At 62.9% G+C, this 22884-nt stretch overlaps 2 protein-coding genes and 1 long non-coding RNA gene across 11 annotated transcripts in view; 2 read left to right on the forward strand and 1 right to left on the reverse strand.

Moving 5' to 3' along the window:
• Nucleotides 1-22884, forward strand: part of PSD2 (pleckstrin and Sec7 domain containing 2) — a 684196-nt gene that overhangs the window by 503159 nt on the left and 158153 nt on the right. The gene's annotated exons all lie outside the window — the stretch shown is intronic.
• Nucleotides 1-22884, forward strand: part of CXXC5 (CXXC finger protein 5) — a 48420-nt gene that overhangs the window by 11838 nt on the left and 13698 nt on the right. For 2 of the 9 annotated variants that reach the window (XM_085014773.1, XM_085014780.1), the window contains exon 1: nt 2653-3168. The exons of 1 other annotated variant lie outside the window; for it this stretch is intronic. The gene's annotated coding sequence lies outside the window, so the exon portion shown is untranslated. Of the gene's footprint in view, nt 1-2211; nt 2424-2652; nt 3169-3261; nt 3332-4985; nt 5211-22884 lie in introns of those variants that run through there. 6 more of the 9 variants (XM_021084872.2, XM_085014781.1, XM_085014776.1 and 3 more) reach the window with 5 other exon arrangements.
• Nucleotides 2332-3763, reverse strand: LOC146405778 (uncharacterized). The gene is made up of 3 exons (XR_014838869.1): nt 3640-3763; nt 3236-3503; nt 2332-2536 (listed from the first exon to the last, which is right to left on the reverse strand). It is a non-coding gene; the product is annotated as an uncharacterized LOC146405778 (long non-coding RNA).

Below are 22884 nucleotides of genomic sequence, written 5' to 3' on the forward strand. Positions count from 1 at the left end.
TAGGGTAAGAGCTTTGTAAATGCCAACCCTGGAGAATAGAGCCAGGATCCATCTGGAGAGCAGGATCTAGGGTACTGGACAGACACGGCCTGCCCAGAAGGCAGGGCAGGTGGGGGCCCGCCCTTCTCCCCTGGATGGGGCCTGGACACTCACCGAACTTGCTTCCTGAATCTAGGCTGACGGGTTGAATAACAATGTGAAACTCAACACTGCTCCTTTTTGGAGGGAGTGGTGGACCCGGATCCCTTCAGTTCTCATGGAAGGGGGCTGGGGAGGGGATGGTCTCCCCCAAGGCCAGAGATCTCCCGCCTAATGCTTCCTGGGTGTCTCCCCTTCTCTCCCTTGTTGTGGTGGAGAGTTCCGTGTGGATGATTTGCAGGACATTTCCTGTTCTACTGCATTTTCCGTGTGGACAGTTCTGCCACTCTCCTCTGTGGTTCTGACCTGGAGTGGCGTGAGGATCCGGGTCTCTTTCCACTTCTGAAGTTCCAGGAGAAGCCGAAGACTCCAAGAGCTGCCCTCCAACCCGGGCCAGGCGCCTGTCAACACCCCTTCCCTGAGAACGTCGCCCCTGGGATCCCCTGACTCATGTCCATGGCCGCCTGCAGAACCTTGGCCTTTGCCCTCTGACCTGGGGAGGTGGGCAGAGGTCTGGGAGGAAAATGTGGACTTGTAATTCCCTGGGGGGGAGAAATCACACACACACACACACACACACATACACACACCCCCATGGATCTCAGCATGAAGCTTTTTTTCAGGGTGCAGGGCCTGATCCTGCCTTCGCCCTAGGCTTCAGCAGCCCTGCAGGTCTGTTTCATCTCTTGGGGCCCAATCTGCTGAGGCCTGCTACTGACTCCTGGGGGACAGGTCACAGTCTGGGCCTCAGCTTCCCCAGAAAAAGCAGATGGTGGCTGGCCAAGAGTTTGGAGATCCTGGAGCTTCTAGGCCTGGGATCCTGTCTCCTTTTCCCCATATGGTCAGTGCCCAACACAGTCCCTGACACTTGGGCTGGGCCCCAGAATATCTGCCTTTAAGCAGTTTGAGGCCGATAGCCTGGAGGTGTTTGTCTTAAAACTGTGTTCCCAGAGCAGGTACCTTGCTTCACTCGCATGGTATGTCTATTTGGGGTGGCGCTGAGGAAGGCTGCTGGTGAGGAGAAGGAGAGGCTCGGGGCCTCCCCTAGGGAGCCATTCCTGGGCACACAGTGAGGGGAGGACCCTTCTCGGCATTTGTGGAAGGAGCAGAGTGTCCATGAGAGGCTCGCTCCCTGTGGCCTGGGAGGTCAGGGGAGCCATCTGACACCTGCCTCACAACCTTATCCCCTGGCTGGGTCAAGGTCCCAAAAGCCACCTTTAGATGGCTCGGAAGGTGGGCACCAGGGGCTGCTCCTGGGAGACACAGGCCTCAGGCCCTCCACCCCCCAGGCAGGCCACCCAGAGGAGAGGAAGCAGAGAGGTGGCAGCTTGTTTCGCTTCTTTCACAGAGGCGACTCCTGTGGCACCCAGGTCTCTGCAGCAAACTCCCTGTTATCAGGTGTATCCCCAGGCAGACTTCCCGCACGGTCCTCCCCCTCTTCCACTAGGGTCTCCGGTTGGTCGGGGGCTGTGTTGTCTCTGCCTAGCAGAGGAAGACAAACCCACCCCCACGAATTCCACAGAAGGGAAGGAAACGTTCCACGCTGGCACTATCGGCAGTTCGGGATTATATGAGTGGGCCTGGGGCTGGCTCTATGGGTCACTGAAGAGATGAGAAGAGGACATCTGCAGCCTTAGGATTAGCCCAAGCTGGGCAGATGGAGGGGCACCGAGTGGTGCTCAGGATATGCGGGCCCAAATCTGTACCCACTGGGCTTTTGTTCTCTTTCAGCCGGTATCTGTCTGTCGAGCAATGCTCTGTGCTAGGCACTGTCTCAGGCTGAGTTTACACTTCGCGGTCCCGTCTCAGGGCCACAATGCAGTCGCTTTAGCTCCAGGACTCAGGGCTTGGGGTGGCGCCGGCACAGGAAACAAAATGCCCTTCCTCGGCTCGGTTTCCTCATCTGTGAAATGGGGACAGGAACCTCGGCTCCCTTTCTCCCGGAGAACTAGAGCCCACCGAGTTCGGGAAAGCGCCCTGGGAAGGGAGGAGTCCTTCAACACGCGTCTAATTCCGAGAGTGCTCGGCTAGGAGTTCCCGACCCTACGCGCCGCTGAGCCGCGGGGCGCGGCCAAACCCTCAGCACCGGTCCTTGCAGCTTGGCGGCCGGCCGAACAGAGGGGACAGAGGGGCGGCGGATTTCCTCGTCAGGTGCGTCGCCGAGCGCATGCCCTCCTCACAAAACGAGAGAGGTCCTCTTATGTATTTATTTATTTATTTTTGTAAAGTTGCGGAGAAAGAGGTGAAGACGGGGCGCGCCGGGGAGCTGAGCCAGGGCCGACCAGGTCAGGGCGCGGAGAGCTGGAGGCGCAGTGGCTGCAGCTCCAGCCTCAGAGCCTGCGGCGTCCAAGTGGCCAGGGCTGCGTCGGGAGGGAGGCGGAGGGAGGAGGGAGGGGAGCTGGGGGGGGGAGGGAGGGAGCGTCGAGTCCGGTCCGGGTTTTGCCGGCAGCCCCCGGGCAGCGTTCAGAGCTCCTGCCCCGGCGGGCGCGCGGCGGCGGCGGCGGCGGCGGCGGCAGAGGCGGCGGAGCCTGAGCGGGGATGTAGAGGCGGCGGCACTGGCGGCAGCAGAGGCGGCGGCGGCGGCGAGAGCAGGCGCCGGAGCCGAGCGAGAAGAGCGGCAGGACCTTGTTCCCCGAAGCCGGGCCCCGCGTCCCAGCCCTGCCCAGCCCGCGCCCAGCCATGCGCGCCGCCTGCTGAGTCCGGGCGCCTCACGCTGCGCCCTCCGCCAGCCGCGCCGCGCTGCGCTCGGGGGTGATTAGTTGCTTTTTGTTGTTTTTTAATTTGGGCCGCGGGGAGGGGGAGGAGGGGCAGGTGCTGCAGGCTCCCCCCCCCTCCCCGCCTCCGGCCAGCCGCGGCGGCGTGACTCCGGCTCCGGCCCCGGGCACGGCGGGCGGCGCGGCTGGAGCGGAGCGCACCGCGGCGGCTGTGCCCAGAGAGGAGCGCAGCTCTCCGCCCCGCCCCTCCCCCTCGGCCTCGCGGCGGCGGCGGCGGCGGCGGCGGCGGTGGCGGCTTGGACGACTCTGAGAGCCGGTAGGTGTCGGGCCACGGCCCTCCCCCGACCCCCCCGGAGGCCGGCCCCCTCCCCTTCCCCGCCTACCTCCCTCTCCTCCCCCGGGGCCCGGTGCGCGGCCGGGGCCGGAGTTCGCTGCAAGTCGGCGGAAAGTTTGGCGGCGCGGGCTCCCCCGAAGTTCAGGTGCGGAGAGCCAGGGACGGGGAAGGAGGGGTCCGGGTTTGGGTGGGGCAGGGGGTGCCGGTGGCCTGAGCCCGGGAGCCCCGGCGGCTGGGAGCCCGAGCTCCGGGGATCGCTCGGTGGCCTCTGCTATACTCCAGCCTCCCCAAGCCGCAGTCAGCTCGGTCGCAGATCACTGAGTTCAGACAAAAAGAGGGGTTTTAGGGTCGGGGACGGCGGCTTGGGCGCCATGGATTGGGGCTGGGGCTCCTGTCCCCTCCCCAGGTCCTCGAGCCTGAGGGCTCAGGGGCGGCGGGAGCCCGGGTCCTCACCTCTCGGTGTTGGGCGGGCGCTCCGCCTGCGGGGGCGGCTGATTGGAGCTCTCCGGCGCGCACTCCCCCCACCATGCCCCATTCGCAGCCTGGTGTTTGGGGGGCGACGGTAACTGCTCTTAATGCCCTGGACCACGCGTGGCTGAGTCTCCCCCTCCACTTGAGGGGGCGGTGGCCACTTCTACATTTCCCCTCCGGCTCCTCGCCCCCGCTGCCCGCGGGGTGCCTGGCGGGCTGATCAAGTTTGACCTTCTTTTTCCGTTAAAGGATCACCCCCCACCACCGCTGCTCCCCGCGGCCTCGTTCTCCCATCCTCCCCAGCCCTGGGGAGTCTTTCAGGCTGGCTCTCGAGCCCCGCGTGGCCAAACAGCAGGCAAAGCCAGGGTGGGAGACTGGGGGTGTTCCTCTCGCTGCGGAGCTGTGGGAGGCGGGTGTCCCAGGCGCCTGCCTCGCTGCTCTGGCTCCAAATTTACCCGTGAAGTTTGGGCCCCAGCCCCCCCTCCCCTTTGCTTCCCCGGAGCGAGGGGCTGCACCGCCTCGGGAAGAATGTGTTAATTTTCTTGCCGGGGGAAGTTGTCCTCGCCCGGAATGGGCTGCTTCCCGGCGGGGAGCGCGGGGTGCGTCAGGCTTTGTTTATTTGTAGGATCAACAGAAAGTGAGTGACCCCGGTTTTTAAATGGGGGGCTGCCCCTGGGACCTGTCAGGAGAGCCGAAGCGCTCAAGGAGGGACTAGGTTCGCTTTTTGCTACCCCCCCCCCCCCCGCTTTAGGAATCGGAAAAGGTGCGCGGAGTTGGGCTGGTGCCACGGGCTGCGAGGAGGCAGCCGCAGATTTGGGGGGTTCTGTAGGGACCCATCCGGAAAGACTCGTGCCCTCCCCTTGTCTCCTGCGACGGGGGGGGGGTGCTGAAGGGTTGGCAGCCGCACCCTCCTTGGCCCCCCTCGACCCTGGGTGGTCTGAGAGTCGCTTCTTGGGATGGAAGGGGCTGGGGCGGGGGTGGGGGGGGCGGCCCCGGCGAGGCAGCCTCTGGCCCTCCGCCTCCCCTGCGCCGCGGGCGCTGTTCCGAGCCCTGGGTTTTGTGGCGGGCCCGCCGTCCCCTCCCCGCGTTGGCGCAGGAAGCACTGGGGAGGGGGCGTGTGCGGTCGTTCGGCCCTCGCCCCCGCCGGAGCCGCCCCAGGGCGACCGGCAAACAGAGTCCCTTTCAAGTTTTCCGCTGGGGCCGCCTGGCGGGGGCTGCGTGCGCGGTGGCTGCGGACTTGTTTGGAGCGCTATTTGAACGCCCGGCGCCACCTCAGCTGCCCCGGCTCGCGGGGGCGGGCGGGCGGGGGGGGGGGTGGCTGTCCCTGCAGCTGAGAGCGTTTAAATGAGACGTCCTTAGGGGGTGGCCCGAACGCGCCCTGATCCCGCTCCCGAAGGACCCCCGTAGCTTGGGTGCCAACCGAGGAAACCCGGGAGCTGCGCCCCGAAGCCTCCTCCTCCACAGCCCTTTGGAGAGCGATTCGAGGCGACTGAGGCCCGCGCTACCTACTACTTCGTAGTGTTGATTTAGCAGTTTCCCTGGATGAGGCTCAAGTAAGAGCTGCGGGGGGGGGGGAGTGGCCCGCTCTGCAGCTGTCACCCCCTTCCCAGAACTCACCCCCTTCTCAGAACGGAAATTGTCCTCTCTCCTTGGGGAGGAGATGATTTTTGCCCTGGGAAGGGGTGGGAACAGCTGAGGGAGGTTGGCCTCTGAGCGCTCAGTGGGTCCTGGGGATCCTGGTGGAAGCCCCCCTCCAACCCCGGTAGGAGCCCCGCGCTACCAGGAGGGCAGGAGCTGGGCTTGCCCCTCCCTCTCCCGTGCCACCTCCCTTTCCTGGGTGGGGGCAGAGGTTCCTCCGCCGCCGAAGGCAGACCCTCGGCTGACTGGCTGTCCTTTGGTGCCTTATTTATGTGTGTATTTGGGCCCGGCTGCCGCCCCCCCCCCCCCCCCCCGCTCAGCAGGTGACCCTGGCCAGGGCCTCCTATCTCTCCCCCGACAGAGCCTGTTGACTTACCCGTGGGCCAGCGGCCTCGTCTTTATCACGTGAGGCCTGGAATGTCCACCCGGCAGGGCTGGGCTGGGTGGGGGGAGGGGAGGGGAGGGGAGCCTTCTGCATCCAGGGCCCAGGCCAGCTCAGGCCTGTGTTCTCTGGGTTCCCACTGTGACCCCCACCGCTTTCTGGCTCTTTCAAGCTTTCTGCCTACCTTCGACCCACTTGCCAAGTGTGAAACTGAGGCTCATAGGGGTGTGAGAGGCAGGCTGGCATCTCGCTCGAGGACCAAGTCTCTGGGAGTCAGATACCTTCTTTAGCGCTCCACCTGTTTAGGGAAGAGTGGAATGGAAGTGGGGGCCCTCTCTGGGAGGAAGGCGTGTGGGCTGGCCTGAGGTCCACTGACTTTCCAGGGTGCGGGATAAGGTGGGGGCATGGCAGGATCCCCATGAGCCAGACCCGGGCCTACTCTCCTAGAGCGCCTGTCTGGACCCTGAAGTCTGGACGAGCTCCCCCAGCACTGTGCTTTGAAGCCTGCTTTAACGCGCCAAGAATGGGGCGGACCTTCCCGTTGGCATTATTATTGCCCCGTCTTTATGTCTAATTCCCTTATTCCTCGGCCCAGTGTGTATTTATTGAGCCCCTACTGTGTGTCAAGCCCCACCCTACTGGGGGTGCCGGCACCAATCGCTGACTCTGTTCCTGCTTTGGAGGCAGGCCCAGGGTAGAAGCTCCGCCCTCTGTCTCCACCCCCTGGGGCCCTGAATGGGGCTTTCCCATTTTTTTTTCTGGGGCTCTCCCTTTCTTACCCCCACCCCCTGATCCTGTCCTAGCCTGTGTATGCGATGGTTGTGTGTGTGTGTGTGTGTGTGTGTGTGTGTGTGGAGTGTCCTTGATTAAGTGTATTAATAGTTAAACTCTCACTCATAGCTGGAACTCACCAGACCACAAAAAGCCTCCCCGGTTACTCACGCGCTACTGCCCAACAAGAATATCCCACTCAAGTTTTTTTTTTTTTTTTTTGTATTCTCTTACTTCTCCCTTTATTCCCCCCAACTCTGAACCCACCTCCCAGGCTGCGGGCACTGAGAAAGGACTGCCCCCTCAGAGACCCAGGCATCTCCAACCATTCCACCTGCCCTCTAAAGCCCAGGGCAGTGTCAGCTGCTAGATGTGGCTGGCTGTGCGGGTCTATTCTGTGGGTTTGGGATGTGGGCATCTGGGCGGTGTGTGTGCCAATGACTCAAGACCTGCGTATCTGTGCGTCTGTGTGTTGAGTGTGTGTGTCTATCCTAGGGAGTGGGAGTCTGCGCATGTGTGTATTTGTGAGTCAGGACATGTGTGTCTGTGGATCTAGGAGTTGCGTGTGTCTACATGTGTGTTTGTGATCCTGAGCGTATATGTCTGAAAGCTGGATTTGTCTCTCAGTCTAGGAATGTGTGTATTCTGCGTTGTGTGTGCTTAGAATTTTGGAGAGGGTGTGTTGATGATTTGTGGGTGTCTGTGTGTTTTATATAAGCTTATGACTCTGGAAGTGGGCCTATCTGAGCTGTGCGGGCAGGGGTCTCTGTCTTTGAGGGCTGGTGGCTGTGTTCCTTTCTTTTTCTGTGTCTCTGTCTGCAAGTCTCTTTCAGAGTCTCTCTCTCTCCCCGGTGGAGGCCGAGTGTGTGAGTGTGTGTAGCGTTGATCCTCTCCCACCGGGCCCTTCCCTTCCCTGCCCTCCCCGGCAGAAACTGGGCAGCCTCCCCGTCTGCCTGCCTGCTGGGAGTTTTGGAAGCCGTGGAGGGAGACAGGCTGGGGCCGGGGTGACAGCGCGTATCCACGGCGATGGCAGCCTGTGATTACGGGAATAAAAGGATTTTAAGGTCATGGGTGTATTTTTTTGTTTTGTTTTGTACTTTGTCCCCCTTTGGTGGAGCCATTGGCAGCAGAGGGCCAGAGCTGTGTGTCTGCAGGTTGGGAGTCTGTCCCCATGCGGCCGAAGGCGTCTGTGGGGCTTTGCTGGGAGCATGCACACACGTGTGTACATGCGTGAGTGGCGCCTGTGAGGGCGTGTGTTCCTCTCTGCCTGCACCCTATGGGAGAGTCCACAGGCCTGTTCCCTGGGGGAGAAGTCTCAGGAAAACTTCTTGCTTCTGGGTGTTGCATGGAGCTGGAACCCTGCAGTCCTGTATGTGCTGAAGCGCCGTCTGGCCCCTCTCCTCCGTGCCTACCTGTCACCCCCCACCCCATCCACCCACCCCCCGCCCCCAGTAGGGTGTCTCACCAGAGACTGGCTAGGCCCAGTCACCTGGGCTAGGCCACATCCCGGGGTGTCAGTGCCCCTGGCTCTACTCCAGCCCCTGTAATTGCATTCTGCCGCCTAATCCCCCGCCAGCTCAATTAGATCGCAAATTCTTCTTCATTTCCTGCCTCTGATGCTGGCCTCCCTCTGGGCTTACAGGGCCTGGGAGGGAGGGAGAGGATCTAGCCCCCCTTCCGCCAGCACTGGGGACTCTGGGGGTGGGGGCTGGTTAGTTCCTGGCACCTCTGGGGTGCCAGCTGCAGCCCTAGGGGACAGTAGGCCAGGGCTCTGCTGACCTTTTTTGGACCAGCCTCAGTATCCCCGTGCTGGGGAAGGGGCTCGTGTCATCTGGCACGTGGGCTCTGGGTAGACTGTAGGCAGATCATCTGGCCCAGCCCCTGGGCAGTGACCCCACAGGCTCTGCCCACCTCCTGTCCCCAGAGCACTTGCTGCCCACCCCCCTGGCATGGCAGTTGTGACCTTGTTTTTGACCTTTTCCTAGTGTCTGTACCAGGGACCAATTGGGTCACTGAGCTCCCTTCTCCTGGGTCCTCCTGACCTGCCCTGAGCTCACCCAACAAGTGTATTTGACGTCGGGCTCGGCAGTCAGACCGGGCTCAGATCCCGGCCGGGTTGCTGCCTCGCTGGATGGAGGACTTTTGGTCAGTGCTCTTGCTGGGAGCCTCCGTTCCCTTGTCCCTGAAATGAAGTCATAGAGTGCCTGGCTCCCAGGGCCATTTTCAGATCGACACGGGGAGACTGTGCCGGGCCCGGCTCGGGTGGCCACCCCGCAGCCTGCAGTCAATCAAAGTTGGCTTGAGTGGTGATGAGGATTTCCTGTCCCACTGCCCCCCGCCCACCCGGCCCCCCAGGGAAGAGCAAGAGAAGAACACGTGGCTCCGGTTAGCATTTCTAGGTCCCTTCTGCTGACTGCCAGGTGTGTGACCTTGGGTACGTCCCTTGGCTTCTCTGGGTTTCTCTTCCCCATCTGTAAAATGGGACCAACCCTGGGCCTGACCCGCGCCCGGTTATCTGCTTGCAGAGGCTCCGCCCCAGCCTCCCCTGCAGGTTTTCGAGGCATTACCTGCCCTCATCTTTCCTTCCTCACACCAGGCCTGGGATGGGGTGGGGCTGGGGAAGACCCGGGCTCAGGGGGGCCAGAGGACTGGCCAAGGTCATGAGGCCGCTCGTGGGGCCCGGGTGGGGTGGGAGGGCCAGGCGATGGCCTGCTGGCTCGCTGGCTCGCCTGATGACTCGCTGGCTCAGCTGAGCTGTGAGGCATGGCCTGCCCTCCCTGCTGGTCTGGGTGGAAAGTGGTGGCTTGGCTGCTTGTTTTCTGCAAAGGGGAAGCTGGATGTCTACCCCCTTCTTCCCCAGGAGGCGCCTGTGGCAGCGGCTGTGCTGACAGGCCTCCTGGCCTTCTTGCTAGGGTGGCTGGCAGCTCTGGAAGGCCGGCTGTGCACAGATCAGCCAGAGGGAAGAGGAACCGCAGAGTCCCCTGCCATCACTAATCCCCGCGGCCCCTCCCACCCTCAGCCCATCCTCCGTCTGGATGGAAAGCAGCCTCAGCAGGAGCAGAGCTGGGGTAGACCGGCTCTGCTGGAGGTGGCCGAGGGGGACGCAGCCGCGGGTGGGGAGGGGGCGCTGCTTCAGGGTCCCTGTACCTCCCTGGCTCGTCGTCTTACTTCTGTGACCTCTGTCACGCATTGGCCTCGGCTCTTTAATATTTCATGGCCTTTGGAGCCAGCCCCCTGCCCCAGCCTACAGGCCCCCTTTGTCTGCCAGCTGCCCCCCCCCCGGGGGGGGGCATCCATGTCCCTGGATTGCTGCGTTACGGACCCCGAGGCTGCCTCTGGCTTCCCCCAGCCGGCCCTGACGCTGTCCCTGTCCCTCCTGACCTGCCTCCCCCGCACCCCTGCCTGTCACAGCCTCCGTCTCTGGCACGTCCTCTCCCGTCTCTCTCATCTCTGACAATCTCCCTGCCCTTTCCCTCCATTTTCCTCTTTTGTTGGCCTCCTGCTTCCCAGCAGAACAGAAACCGCGGCCACTGGTGCGCCGGCTGCGCCCCTCCTGGGTCCACCCCTTCCTGCCCCCTCCCCCAGCTGTGCCGCCGTGAGAGCTGGTTTTATTTATTTTGCTGTTTGTTTGGGAAGAGGGCAGCGGCGATTCTGGGCCCTGGCTGCTGCTCTCTGCCTGGAGCAGCGGGCGGGCGGCCGTGCTGGCCTCCCAGGAATGTGGCCGGGACGCCCCGCGCTATATTTACTTCCCTCCAGCTGCTGGCCCAGCAGGGCAGAGCCAGGCCTGCCCGGTGGCCCCGGGGGAGCCCTGTGCCCACCCTCCCCCGTCCAGCAGACCCCACATGGCCCTTGGGCCCACCCATCCCTCCCTTCCCCGTGACCTCCCCTGACCTCCGCGGCCTTACCCCGCCTGCCAGCAGGAACCCGCGTGTGCCCTGCCAGGACAGGCAGCAAGTGCCCCGATTCACGCGGGACAGCACCTGGCAGCCCCCACCCCCCCACCCAGGGGCCTGTGATCTGGTGGCCAGAACGATGCAAAGCAGCTTTCCGGGCCTGGCCCTTGCTCCTGCCACAGTCCCCTCCCGTCTGTTGTGATCATGGGCAGGAGTGGTGGGGGTAGGGGGGCTGAGCCACGCCGTGTACTGCTGCCCCGCTTCCCGCGTACTTGCACGACCCTCCCAGGTTTCCCACATTGCCACGTTCACGTGCATTGCTAATGCTTGCACATGCATACGTGTGCAGCCCACGTGAACACGCGGCGTGTGCCTTACTTTAGGCAGGGCCATACCTCCCGACACGGAGTCCCTCACTCATCAGACGCTTCGGGGAGTGTTGAAGCTGCTCCTTGCCAGCCTTGCCCTGGGATGTGACGGTGATTCCTTCCCGTACCCCCAGTGCCTGGCACCAGCTAAGTGTTTGAAGAGCTTTAGCTGCTGCTCGAATCAATTGCTGTCCCCCAGTTATTACTATTGTAATGTGTTGTAACAACGGTAATGACAACAGCTAACTCATCCTAAGGCACTGAGTGAACAGCTTGCTAGCCTTTGCTTTTTTTAATCCTCCCTGATTTGAGGGCTCTTAGCATCCCCATATACAGATGAGAAAACCGAGGCTGGAGAGCTTGTGACTTGCCACTGACAAGTGGGATCGGGTCCTGGCAGAGCCCTTGTCTGGCTGTGAACACCATGCGGATGGCCAAGATTGCTGTTGCTGGGGTGGTCCATGCTGCCTGGCAAGCAGCAGGCCCTCTGTAAAGGACTGCTGAGTGTAGGCCTTGCTCTCTTTCCTTCTCGAGGCCCCATACCCCTGGCGCAGGGCCTGGCATTTGGTGGAGTGATGGGCTGGTTGGCCAGTCGGGTGAATGAAAGAATGAATTAATGAGTGACCAGGTCATTAGCTGTGGACATGAGCGCTCTCAGGGGACACCAGGATGGGGCATGTGCTTGTGTCAGTGTTCAGACAGGCCTGTGGAGGATTCTGGGCAGTGAGGTGGAGGGGGCAGGGCTGAGATGCCACCAGAGACCAGTCGGCTGCTGAGGCTGAGCCCTTGGGGCCGGCCATGTCTCCTCCCTGGACCTCAGTTTTTCCATCTGTCAGATGGGCTTGGGGGGCTGGCCTGGGAGCCTGCGGGGGAGGGGGGTCGTGGTGGGAAGGGGGAAGCAGTGGGTGGTGGAGGCAGGAAGATGAAGCGTGAAGCTTGGCTTGGAACCTGAGAAGCAGCGAGACCGGCCCTGACCTGACGCCCGTCCTCGCCCTGAGCCGCAGGGTGGGGACGCAGGCTTATAAAGCCTTCCTCCCCTCTTGTGCTGCTGAGGGCTGGGCTTCCTGACAGCTGCAGCCTCGGTGGCCGTGCCTGTCACGACATGGTGGCCTGGCCTCCAGGACCAGACCAGCTCCTATGCCAGGCCCACAGGCCTCCTGTCCTGTTCCTGTTGACCCAGATGGGAGACCCAGCCCCTCTGCTTCCTGACTTGCCCCCCCCAGGCTGGGTGGGAACTGGGTGAGCTGAGCCCCCTTTCTTCCAGGCAGTGTCTGGTCTTGGCAGTCTGGCATTTGTAGTCACAGGAGCGTAGAATCCTAGACTCCGTAGAGCTGAGGGCTTCCTGTCGTGTTGGGAGTCTAGAGTCACACCACTGTGGGTTTTACTGCTGCGAGGAGGCCTGAATGGTCCCGTTTCTATCTCATTTGATGCTGGGGGACATTGAGGACCTGGGGGGAGGGGCTTCCCTCTGGTGCCCTCAAGTGACATGAGCACCTTAGGCACAAAGAAGCCTAGTTCGGCCTCTGGTCTGCCCTTCTTCGGAGAGCGAGCTGGCCTGGGGAGTGGGCCGCGTGGGCCCAGGCAGGCAGCGAGGGGATGCGGCTGGCCCGCAGGCACAGGAGGGGTCCTGCCGGCGGTGCCCGCCCGCCCGCCCGCTGCCCACGCTTCCCGAGGCACCAGTGTGAGGAGGAAATGCAGGCTGTTGCTTCCAGCGACAGCCGGCAGGGCCGGGCGGCTTCCCAGCTCCCCCTCTGATTCACGGCCGCCTGCAGCTCCCCCCTCCCCTGGGGGCCTCAGCAGCCCCATCTGTGCAATGGGGAGAGGAGACTCTACCCCGCAGTCTAGCGTCACAAAGACAGTACAGTTGGGATTCTTCTCGAGGCCACCGTTACGCTGTGGGAGAGTGGGGCCAGCGGCCCTGACCAGCCGGCTGGGTGTCTGGACCCAGAGCCCTGAGAAGTTCTGCTTGGGGCCACCCCAGTGCCTCCAGGAGCCTGGGTTCCTGGGGCAGAAAGTGTGGCTGGCGAGTGGGAATTGATAGAGAAGGGCCCCCTGCAGTCAGAGTCTCCTTCCGGCAGAGCCTGGATGGGGGGCTGGCCTCGGCATACCCATCTGCAAAGTGGGGAGTGTCGCGCCATGAGGTCATCCATTCATTGTCTGCTCTGTGCTGGGGTGTGTGCCGGGCACTGGGGGTGCTGAGGCCAGTGGGGAGGGGAGGGGGTGCTTGGCTTCGGGGCGGGGAGTGTGATTTGGCCCAAGGGGTGACTCTGGGAGAAGGAATGAGGGTGGGGGTGGCAGATAAGGAGCCGGCCAGCGAGGCCGTGTCCAGCGGAAAATCCCAGCTGTTCTCAGGAAGCGTTTCCTCCACTGGTCTCCTGGGAGGGAGGCGAGGCGAGCAGGAAAGCGGGGAGCCGGGGGCAGACGAGGCCCCCCAGCCGGTCCGAGTGGCCACGTCCCCAGCCCGGGTGGCAGCCCGGTGGGTGTGCCCCTCACCCGGCAGGAGGGCCGGGACGCACCCCCACGCTCGGGGCCGGGCCACAGTCCAGATTTCAGAGCCCTCCCCAGGGGCCTGGCGGTGCCCTCCGCCCCGTCCTGGGCTGCCGCCGCCGCGGGGGTGGCAGATGCTGTTTCATCGGCCGAGGCGAGTGGGAGGCCTCCGGAAGGTCCTCCTGGGAGGTTCCGGGGGGCAGCGGGGGCGTCAGCAGCTGCCACCCCACCAGGGCCAGCTCGGGTGGCCTCCCGGGTCGGCCTCCCGGCTCCCTCGGTCCCCCAGGCCAGGCTGACGCTTTGGCATTGCGACTGGTTCCTCCTGCCTTCGCTTCCCGCCCCCACCCCCCCGCTGCCCACCAAGCGTCTTGGCTCTGGCCCCCCTCCCGTCCCTGGCTGCGTCTGCAGAGCCCCCCGGGGAAGGCAGGGGAGGAGGCGAAGCGGGCTCAGAACAGCGGGTGCCCGCGCAGCCAAGTATTTGCGCGAGCTGTCAGAGACAGACAGGCATGTGGGGAATTTGGTGCGTGTGAGGCTGGGGGAGCAGCCGGGTGGGCAGGCAGCAGGCAGGAGGGGGAGCTGGGGCTGCCTCCCCCGCCTGTTGAGCCCTGCGGAGACCACCATTCTCCCCAGCCCGGGGCCAGAAGGTGCATCCGGCACCTTCTTCCTGCCCCCCCCGCCCCCCCGCCAGCACCAGTGAAGTGGGGGGAGTGGGGCTGGGACCCTGGCTGCTGGCGGTGCCGACACTGGGGAAGGGGTGCCCTGCAGAGGGCCAGAGCCACGGAGAGGCTGGCTGGTGGAGTGTGGAGCCAGGCAGGAACCCGGGTTGTGCCCAACCGTGGCCTCCAGGAAATAGCAGCTGTCATGCTTCTGCGTCTCCCCCCGCCCCAAGCCTGGCACCACTTGTTTCCTGGCCAGGGTCCGGCTGGGGCAGATTGGAGGAGCCTGGTATTGCCCAGCCTGGGCAAGGGACAGGCAGGGTGCAGGGGGCCATGTTTATGAGCTTACAAGTACTTGGGGTGCTGGGGAGGGGGTCCCCCAGCCATTCTTTTGCTGAAACAGGTTGGAGTCATTCTGGAGGAGGGGACCTCACCTGCCTCCTTGGACAAAGACCCCTGTTTAGTCACCTTCATCTTCTCTCTGGTGCCTGTGAGGCAGGTCAGGGCCTGGAGCCGAGTCATTCTTGATGTCTCATACCTGAGAGCCCAGAGACGGGGAGACACTGGCCCAGGGTCACACAGTGGGCTCCCCAGCCTTCTCCCTACCCTCCTGTGGGTGGGGTCAGTGGGAAGAGGTGACCATGGGGGGTTTGCTGGGGTGGGGGGGCTATATTTAGTCAGTCCTGCAGAGCCAGGGGGCCCCTGGGAGCAGCTGTTGGTGGGGGGGCAGACAGAGGCCTAGAGCTGCATTTAGTCTGGACAGAAATATCCTCCCCCCACCCACCCACCCACCCACCCACTGGCTGGGCGGCCAGGCTGCGGGCTTGTCCCCTGAGGGGCAGCTTGCCTGGGCCTGGCGGCCGGCGGGACAGGCAAGATGACCCGATAGGCTTTTCCCAGCTCAGGTTTCGATGAAACAGGAACCGGAGCCGCAGCCTGGGCCGTGGGGGCCAGGACAGCCAGAGCCTGGGGGGGCCAGGGCCGCCCCCCCCCCCAGGGTGCAGCCTCCCTTTCTCAGAGGCCTGGGGAAGCAGCAGGTTATTTATCAAGCCGGCCTCCCCGCCGCGTCTGCCTGCGCCTCCCCCCCCAGCCCGGCGCTGGCGGCCCTGAGCCCAGCAGAGCCGGGTGAGCTGGGCGGGCTGGCGGCGGCGGGATGAGCTCAGGAGACGTGAGTCACCCCATCCCCAGCAGCCCCGCGAGGCCCCGCGGCCTGGCAGGCGGCGCGTACGCACGCACGCCCCACGCGGCACCCCCGGGGGCACAGGCTGGGGACAGACCGCCCCCTGGCACACATCATGCCACACGACCCCGCACACACAGCGGACACACGCAGGCCGGGCTGGGTCCCCTTCGCTGTGGATACACAGCCCCAGCCTCTGACGCACACACATACACACACATGGGCACACACATGGGCAGATGGACAAGCACAGTCACACATGGGCGTGCTGTGCCCTTGGGAGCCCGCACACGGCTCCAGGGAGGCAGTTGCATGTCTGCTGTCACAGGCTCTGGCAGTCGCCCTCCGGTCCCAGCACGCACCCAGATAGAGCTGGGCCGGGAGCAGTGACCCCACACAGCCGGGCACACACTCGCCCACTTGCAGCACGGTTGGGGCCCCACTCGCCCAGATGCCTCCCTGTGTAGGCGCCCACCGAGACGGCCCAGCCCTGGGTCGTGTAGTCAGCTGAATTCTGCAAGGTGGGCACGGGAAGGGAGCCACTTGCCCATCCCTCAGGCTGGCTTGGCCCTCTCGGCAAGGAGGCCCACGTCTCTGGCTCGGAAGAGTTAACCCCCATTGCCCTGCGGTGTGGGGGTCGCTGGCCCAGGCAGAGCCAGTTGGAGGTCTGTGGGGGAGGGATGCAGAGGAGCCGGGAGGAGGAGAGGCTGGAGAAGGAAAGCCATGGAGAATTGATTTTCCTGGGAGCGCCAAGTGGCCAGCTGCTCCCCCAACTCAGGAGGCCGGGTCCTTGGGAGACTGGGGGTGCCAGAGGCTCAGGAGAAATGAGACTGCTTTCATCTGGTGGGCTGCGCCCTAGGAGTCTGTCTGCTCGCCCTCCCTGCTCATCCTGGCACCCGCTTTCCTCTGTCCTCTCGGTGTCCAAGCCCCTTGTCACCACCCTCCTGCCTTGCAACCAGCACCCTGGGACTTAGAACTCAGACTTAGCTCCTGGCCTGCAGGATGGGGACAAAGCGGCCGAGAACAAGGAAGGACTAGGCTGCTGGGTTTAGAGGGAGGCCCGCGGGGAGCCTCCATGCTCCTGCTGCCTGTTGGGGAGGGGGCCTGCCTTCCCTGGAGCGGGGTGTATCTATTTTTCACACTGAGAAATACACCGTTTTGCAGATTGGAGAGCTGAGTTTAATGGGGATGCTTCGCGGCCATGAAGAGCTTTGGATGTCACCAAACACTCAGACTGCTGATCAGTCTGGGCCCATAAGACTGAGACAGCCTAGCAGGGGTCAAGGGGCAGGTGGCTGTAAGGACTCAGGTCCAGGCTGGCTTCCATCTCCTGGCCACACACGCCTCCCCCATAAAGCACTGGACAGAGGTCTGGGAGAGGAGAAGGGGCCTAGGCATCCGAGGCAATCAAAGAGCAGGGGCCGGTCAGGAGGACCGAATATCCCCTGAGCCACGCGCTCCGGAGTGGAACAGACCTGGGCTCCAAACCCGGCTTGGCCCCTGCCTGCTGTGTAATCATGGCCCAGTAGGCCAACCCCTCTGACCTCAGTTTTGCTACCTGTTAAAATGGGTGTGAGCATTTTCGCGGTGTCTTAAAGCTGCAAAACCTGCAGGAGATGGTGGGGTGTGGTTCTCACCGTGCCACAAGGGAGTCCAGCCCTCTCTCCCACCTGTCTGCTCCACCAAAGCTGGCATTTCCCTAGGAGTGGTACCCCAGAGCCAGGACTCTTTAATTACGCTATCTTGGGTTTAGCCTTCTCCAGGGCTGTGCCTGGATGGGAATGCGAGGTGTGGGGGTGAAGGGGCTGCCCTTGGGGCCACAGAGCGGGGGAGGGCTGGGACTGGAGCCAGGGCAGAGGAACCTGGGGTCCTTGGGTGGACATTCCTGGGGCTTCATAGTATGGGTGGAAACAGAGCCAACCATGGTTCCAGTACTTTCTCTGTCCCTTACCTTCCACCAGCAAGGCCACAAGTTGGAGCCAAGCAGGGACTTGTAGGTGGCAAATGTAGCTTTTGCAGGGCAGTGAGGACCTGGGTACGCGCCTACGGGGAAGAGCTTTTGGGACCTTGGGAGACCCAAAAAGTGCTGACACAGAGCCGGCAGGGCTGGGGGGCCAGGGAGGTAGGAGGAACGGCTGGCAGGAAGTCGAGGTGGGTTTTTCTGTGGCCAGAACAGGACAACCGAGTGTCACCCTCCTTGTAGCTTTCGGACCCCTGCTGTGTGCCTGCCTCCCCATGCTCTTGCAGTAAGAGGGCAGACCAGGGGCTGGGGAAACTGAGGCAGGAGGGATTGACTCAGACTCCAGGGCAAACAGGGCCAGCACCAGGGCCACAACCTAGGTTCCCCCACAGCCCTGGCCTGAGCGGCCCTTGACGCCCATTCTTGCGCTGGCCGATGATGACAGTGAGAATGACGAGGCAGCCCTGCTTGTCCTGAGCGCTGTGCATGCTGGCCTTGTGCTGAGACCCTCCCTTGTGTCCTCTCTAGGACCCTGGTGGGGCTGGGGCTGTCCTCGTGGGTAGGTCAAGCCACCCGTCCGAGGTCACCTAGGCGGGAGGCTGCAGAGCAGGAGAGAAACCCTGACTCCAAAACCCATCTTGGCCCCTGTCGTGGCCTGAACCCGTGCCTCTGGGGACTGACTCCTGACCCATCTCCCATGATCCCACCCAAGGACTAATGTTCCTAGTTGGCCCAGCCCGCTCCCCACCTATGACCAGCCCCATGACTGTCCTAGCCCCCCCCCCCCCATTATCTTGGACCCAAGAACCTTGGGACTGCTGCCCCTTTCAGCCTGGGGAGGATGAACCCTGTTGCCCTTGGCTTCTGCAGGGACATGGTTGCCTGGCCGTGGGGAGGAGTCGGGGTGCCCCGGGGAGCAGACGGAGGCACCTCAGACTCGCCGGGATCTCCTTGCAGACAGACAGGTTCTGGAAAAGTCAGTTGCTAGGCTTGTGAGAGCTGTTCATGGGCACCTGCCTCCCCACGTCCACCTTTCTGGGGACGCCTTTCCTCTCTGGGGAGCCCTGCGGAGAGTGAAGAAAGCACCCTTGAGCTGGGGGGTGGCTTCCTCTTCTCTGCACAGGGGCAGCCACAGCGACACCCCCACACCGCCCCGACCAGGATGCTACATGGCCCTGCCCAGGGCTCGCTAAAGGCTAAAGGCCACGGAGTCGGGTTTGTTTTGCTGGAGGTTGGTGCTGGCCTTAAATGGAGGAGCAGAATCTCTGGGTTTGGGGCCCTGTGTTGTGTGGCAGGTCACTTCCCCTTTCTGGTCTCCATTTCTGCATCTGTGAAATGACTGAGAGTCTGCCCTGCCCATGTTGTCTGAGGCAGAGCTAAGTCACAGCCAGACAGACACTCACAGGCCCAGAGCCCCCATAGACCTCAGGCCAGCACGGCTTCCGGGGGACTGGGGTGGGCTCTAGAGTTGGGCCAACCTGGATGTTAGTCTCATCTTCACCATCCACCGCTTGGGTGACGTTTGAGGCAGCTCTGAGCCTCAGTGTTCTCATCTGTGCAATGGGCAGAGCAACCTCTTCGGGCTGCTGTGAGAATGAGACAGGACGGTGTGTGGCACAGGTTTGACCAGTGGGGCCCCCCCACCGGCCCACCGCCAGCTGTCTTCCTGGTCACTGGCCTCCCCCCTCAACTTTGGTCTCAGGGCTTCTGGGAAGGAGACGGTGCCAGTGTGCTGGCTCAGCCAGCTTGGCCACTGACCTTCAGAGCACCCAGGCTGTCAAGGCCGCCTGACTGCCTGCCAGGCGGGGAGGGGGGAGCAGCAGCCAGCTCTCCGCCCCTGTTCCCACTCTCCTCTCTCTCTCTGCGCCTGTGTGCGAGCTAATTAATCTCAGCCCCCTTGGGAAATTAGAACGCCGCAGCCACGGCCTCCTCAGCCTCCGAGTGCCTTTGCCGCCCCTGGCCCCTGCCCAGCCCCACTGTGGTTTGGGGGGCACAGGGTGGGGGCTGGGGAGCAGGGTGAGCTGGGCAGCCGTGCATCTCCCTGAGCCCTCCGCCTCCTGGCTCTGGCCTCTTGGTCCCCTCTCCTCCCCTTCAGCATCCGTAAGGATGCCAGACAAGCACGCTGCCCAGGTGAAACCCAACCCTCAGTGCCTCTCTGCCCTCTTCCGGGGGCTGGTAGGGTCACCCCCTAGTATAGTGACATCCCGTCTCATTGCAGGGTCCTCTTGCCTGCCCAGCTCAGGCTGATGGAGACAGATGTAATTATGGAATTTTGCTTGGGAAATTAATTTGAAAAAGTTAATTAATTGGTGGTTCCGGAGGTGGCGGGCTCCACGCCCAGCTGGTCCTACTGACGTCAGTGCTGACCCGCCTGAGACGTCCAGCTTCCTGGGCAGGCTGGGGAGAGGGACCCCAGTGAGCTGGCTGGGCAGCCCTGGAACAGGCAGATGCACAGTGAGGGGCATAGGGTAGACCAGTGTCCTGGCGCAGAGTGGGTACCTGGGAAGGGTGTGTCGCCTGGGCCTGCTGGGGTGGCCTCGGCTTCCGGAGAACTCCACCAAGCTGCTGTCCAGCTCCTACTGTCCACACTGGCCTCGGGGTCTCCAGTGCTCCCAGCCAACACAGACCACGGAATGTTTTGTCCCGTTCTTCCTTTTCTCAAGGAAAACCTCTGAACCTAAAAGCTTTTTCCATCACGCTCCAGGGACACTCTTGGGCCCGCTGTGCAGATGAAGCAACTGAGGCCCAGAGGGTGAGATTTGCCCAGGCCCTTCAGCTGTGTTCCCTCCAGCTGGATGGAGGAGGGAGTGTCTAAAGCTTCAGCTTCTTCCCAAGGGAGGAACTCTTCGGCGGGCAGCCCCCTCCCACGTTGGAGTGATGGGCGCCTTAAAGTTGACTGTACCCAGAGGGGGCCAGAGAACAAGGCCAACCCCTCCACCCTGGCACCTCTGTGCGTCTTCCTCTCCCCGCCCCAGACATTCGTGGTCCCCTGTGTGTGCCTGCAGGGGCTTTCCCCACCTCCCTCCCCCGCCACCCAATCCTCAGGGTGACCCTTTTGGGCTGAGGCTGGACACCCCACCCCCTAGGCCTCCCTCGTGGCGACCCCAGTGACCTCCTGAGTTCCCTGCAGGGCCCCGGACCACAACAACCTGCCTCAATTCTAGTGTGTGCCGTGTGGATTCTGTACAGTCTTTGTCTAGACAGAGACTAGGGCAAGAGGTGGCTGGGCCTACCTAGCACAGGCCCTGGCCACTGGCCTGCAGGAGTCCAGCAAGGTGAGGAATGTGGGCATTCAAGAGGTTTGGGCCTGGAGTTCCCACTGTGGTGCAGTGGGTTAAGACTCTAACTGTGGCTTGGGTCACTTCAGAGGCACGGGTGCAGTGGGTTAAAGGATCTGTCATTGGTGCAACCACAGCATAGCTCGTAGCTGCACCTTGTATTCAGTCCCTGGCCTGGCAACTTCCGTATGCTGCAGGTGCAGCCATTTGAAAAAAAGAAAAAAAAAGTTTGGGCCTAGGTTCCCCTAAGCTGTGTGGCCTTGAGCAAGTCCTTTAGCTTCTCTGAGCCTCATTTTCCTCATCTGGGAAACAGGGCTGATCCTACAGGCCACTCACAGGGCTGTGGTGAGGCACAGGGCGGTATAACCACTTGAAGCATCTGACTTTGGTACCAGACGGTTTCACTGCCCCGTGGAGGCCGGATGGGTGGAAGAGCAGGCAGCCCAATGGGACTGTGTGGGTGCCAGGGCCCAAGCAAGCCAGGTTTTCAGAGGGGGAATCTGGTACACGTGGTGGGGACAGGGGCTGGAGGACACGTGAGGAGGTGAGATTTGCGAGACACCCAAGAGTCAGCAGCGAGCAGCCCAGAGCCCTGGGGCCTCTAGGGGGAGTTAGTCCGTACGGCATCTACTCCCCGATTTGTTCAGTGCATTTCCTTACCTCCGAGATGTCCCTAGGGACCTGCAATGAGTTGTGTAGGCCTCACCTCTCTCTCACCGAGGTTCAGAATAAAAGCGACTGCCCTGGGCAGGCCGCGCTGGGCATTTTGCATCCTGTATCACTCTGATGGAGTCTGTAGCTCTGGGCTTCTTCAGGTCTGACCACTAGTCTTGGGTTTAAGTGGGCCACACCTATTCTCTGAGCATCCTGCATGGGCTATGTATAGGCTTAAAGGGGAGAAGCTTCCTCTGCCCATCTGACCTCCCAGAAGCCCTTCCTGGTACCGCCCCCAGCAGGCCCCTGGCTGAGCGCTCGGAGTTTTCTGCACAGACTCTATTAAACCCTTCCATGTGTGTCTGTCTGTATTCGCCCTAGACTGGCAGCTCTCTGAGGGCCGGATCCAGGACATCTCGCAGCTCCCACACCCAGCACAGAGTCAGCATGGGGTCATGGGCTTCCGCTTTATTTATTTTACAAACGGCCCTTAATCTCCACGCCTCGGCGTCTTTCTCTGTAAAATGGGTATCCAGGTAGTGCTCTTCCTGGTGGTGCTTGGAGGAGGTGTAGTTTAAAAAGCCCTGTTCTTAGCTTCACGTCCAAAACTTAGAACTCCTGACGTGTTCACCGCCTTTATTATTGCTATTGACACAGTTATTTTGTTATCATTACATTATTATTCACCCTCCCAGGGCCCCAGCAGCTGCGGTGGCTCTGGGCCTGGACGCAGAGCTCTGGTCTGCAGAGAAGTTGCAGTTCCTAATTAGTCAGTGCCCCAAGGAGAGGGCCTGGGTTTGGATTTGTGCTGGAGGTTCCCACCTGCCCAAGGCTTCCCCAGGCCCTGTCGTGGTCACGAGGGGGGCTCGGGCTGCTCAGGCTGCAGCCGGCGCTCCAGCCTCAGGTCGGGGGGCCCTGCTCCGGGCGAAACCCTCCCCAAATTTCCCCTGCCACTCCCTCCGCCGCGCAGACCTCCAGGGCCATGAATCATTTATGAGGCAAAAATGAAACCAATTAAGGACAAACTTTGAAAGCCTCTAATTGCTGCGCCTGGTGGCACCGAGGAATGAGGGGAGGCAGGCCTGTTCGGTGCGGCATCTCCTCTGCCCGGCCCTTCCCAGGCCGCCGGTCCCACCGCGTCCCAGGGCGCCGCGGCCTCCCGGCTCCCCGCCGCCTCCGGGCCGCGGACGTGCCCGCGCGGCTCCGGCTGCCGCGTCTGCCGCCCCGGCGCCCGCCCGGGTCCCAGGCCGACTCATTAGGCCCGGCTCCGCTCCCCGCGCCGCCCGCCCCAGGCCCGAGGTGATGGCGGCTGTTCCTGCCGATCTGGGGCCTGTGCCCCAGAGCTGGCCGCCTTTCTCGGGGCGGGAGCCAGGCCCGCTGGCCCGGCTTAACCCAGCCGAGCCCAGGACGCCCTGTCCCTGCACGGGAGGCCGGGGCCCCGCGTCGCCGCCCTGGGGGGGGCCCCCCTGCTTGCACAGCCCCGTTCGGTGCCAGGGCAGAGCTGTGCATCCCAGTCGGGGAGGAGGGGGCTGGGGGGGGACACACGGGAGTGGGGGGAGCGCCATCGAGTTCCTGGAACCCCACCCCTGCCTCAGCTTGGCCACAAACACAGCGACCTTGCGCTACGCCTCGGTTTCCCCATTTGTAAACCATCCAGACAGGCCCGTTTGCTCTTGGAGTTGGGATTTGGGGCGCTGGGCGTTACATGTCCGGCGGCGGGGCGGGGGGGGGGTGCTGTTGAGAGGGTGGGGGTCGGGGTCTGGGATGTGACCCTGGCAGGCCCTGCCTCACCGCCAGGAGCCCTGGGCACCGGTGACCCGCCTGCTCCCCGGGCTGAGCAGCGGGCCCTCAGGCATGTTGTTGGCTGAAACCGAATTTCTGTGCTTGTGTTTTTCCGTAATTATATTAGCAGGTGGGCTTTTTCCTCCGGGAGGCGGCGGGCGGGGGAGCGCCACGGCCG

This window comes from Sus scrofa, chromosome 2 (assembly GCF_054392235.1).
Source record: "Sus scrofa isolate SSC_HxYL_T2T_F1_AM1 chromosome 2, Sscrofa_HxYL_maternal_Yorkshire_Landrace_v2.0, whole genome shotgun sequence".
NCBI lineage: Eukaryota > Metazoa > Chordata > Mammalia > Artiodactyla > Suidae > Sus > Sus scrofa.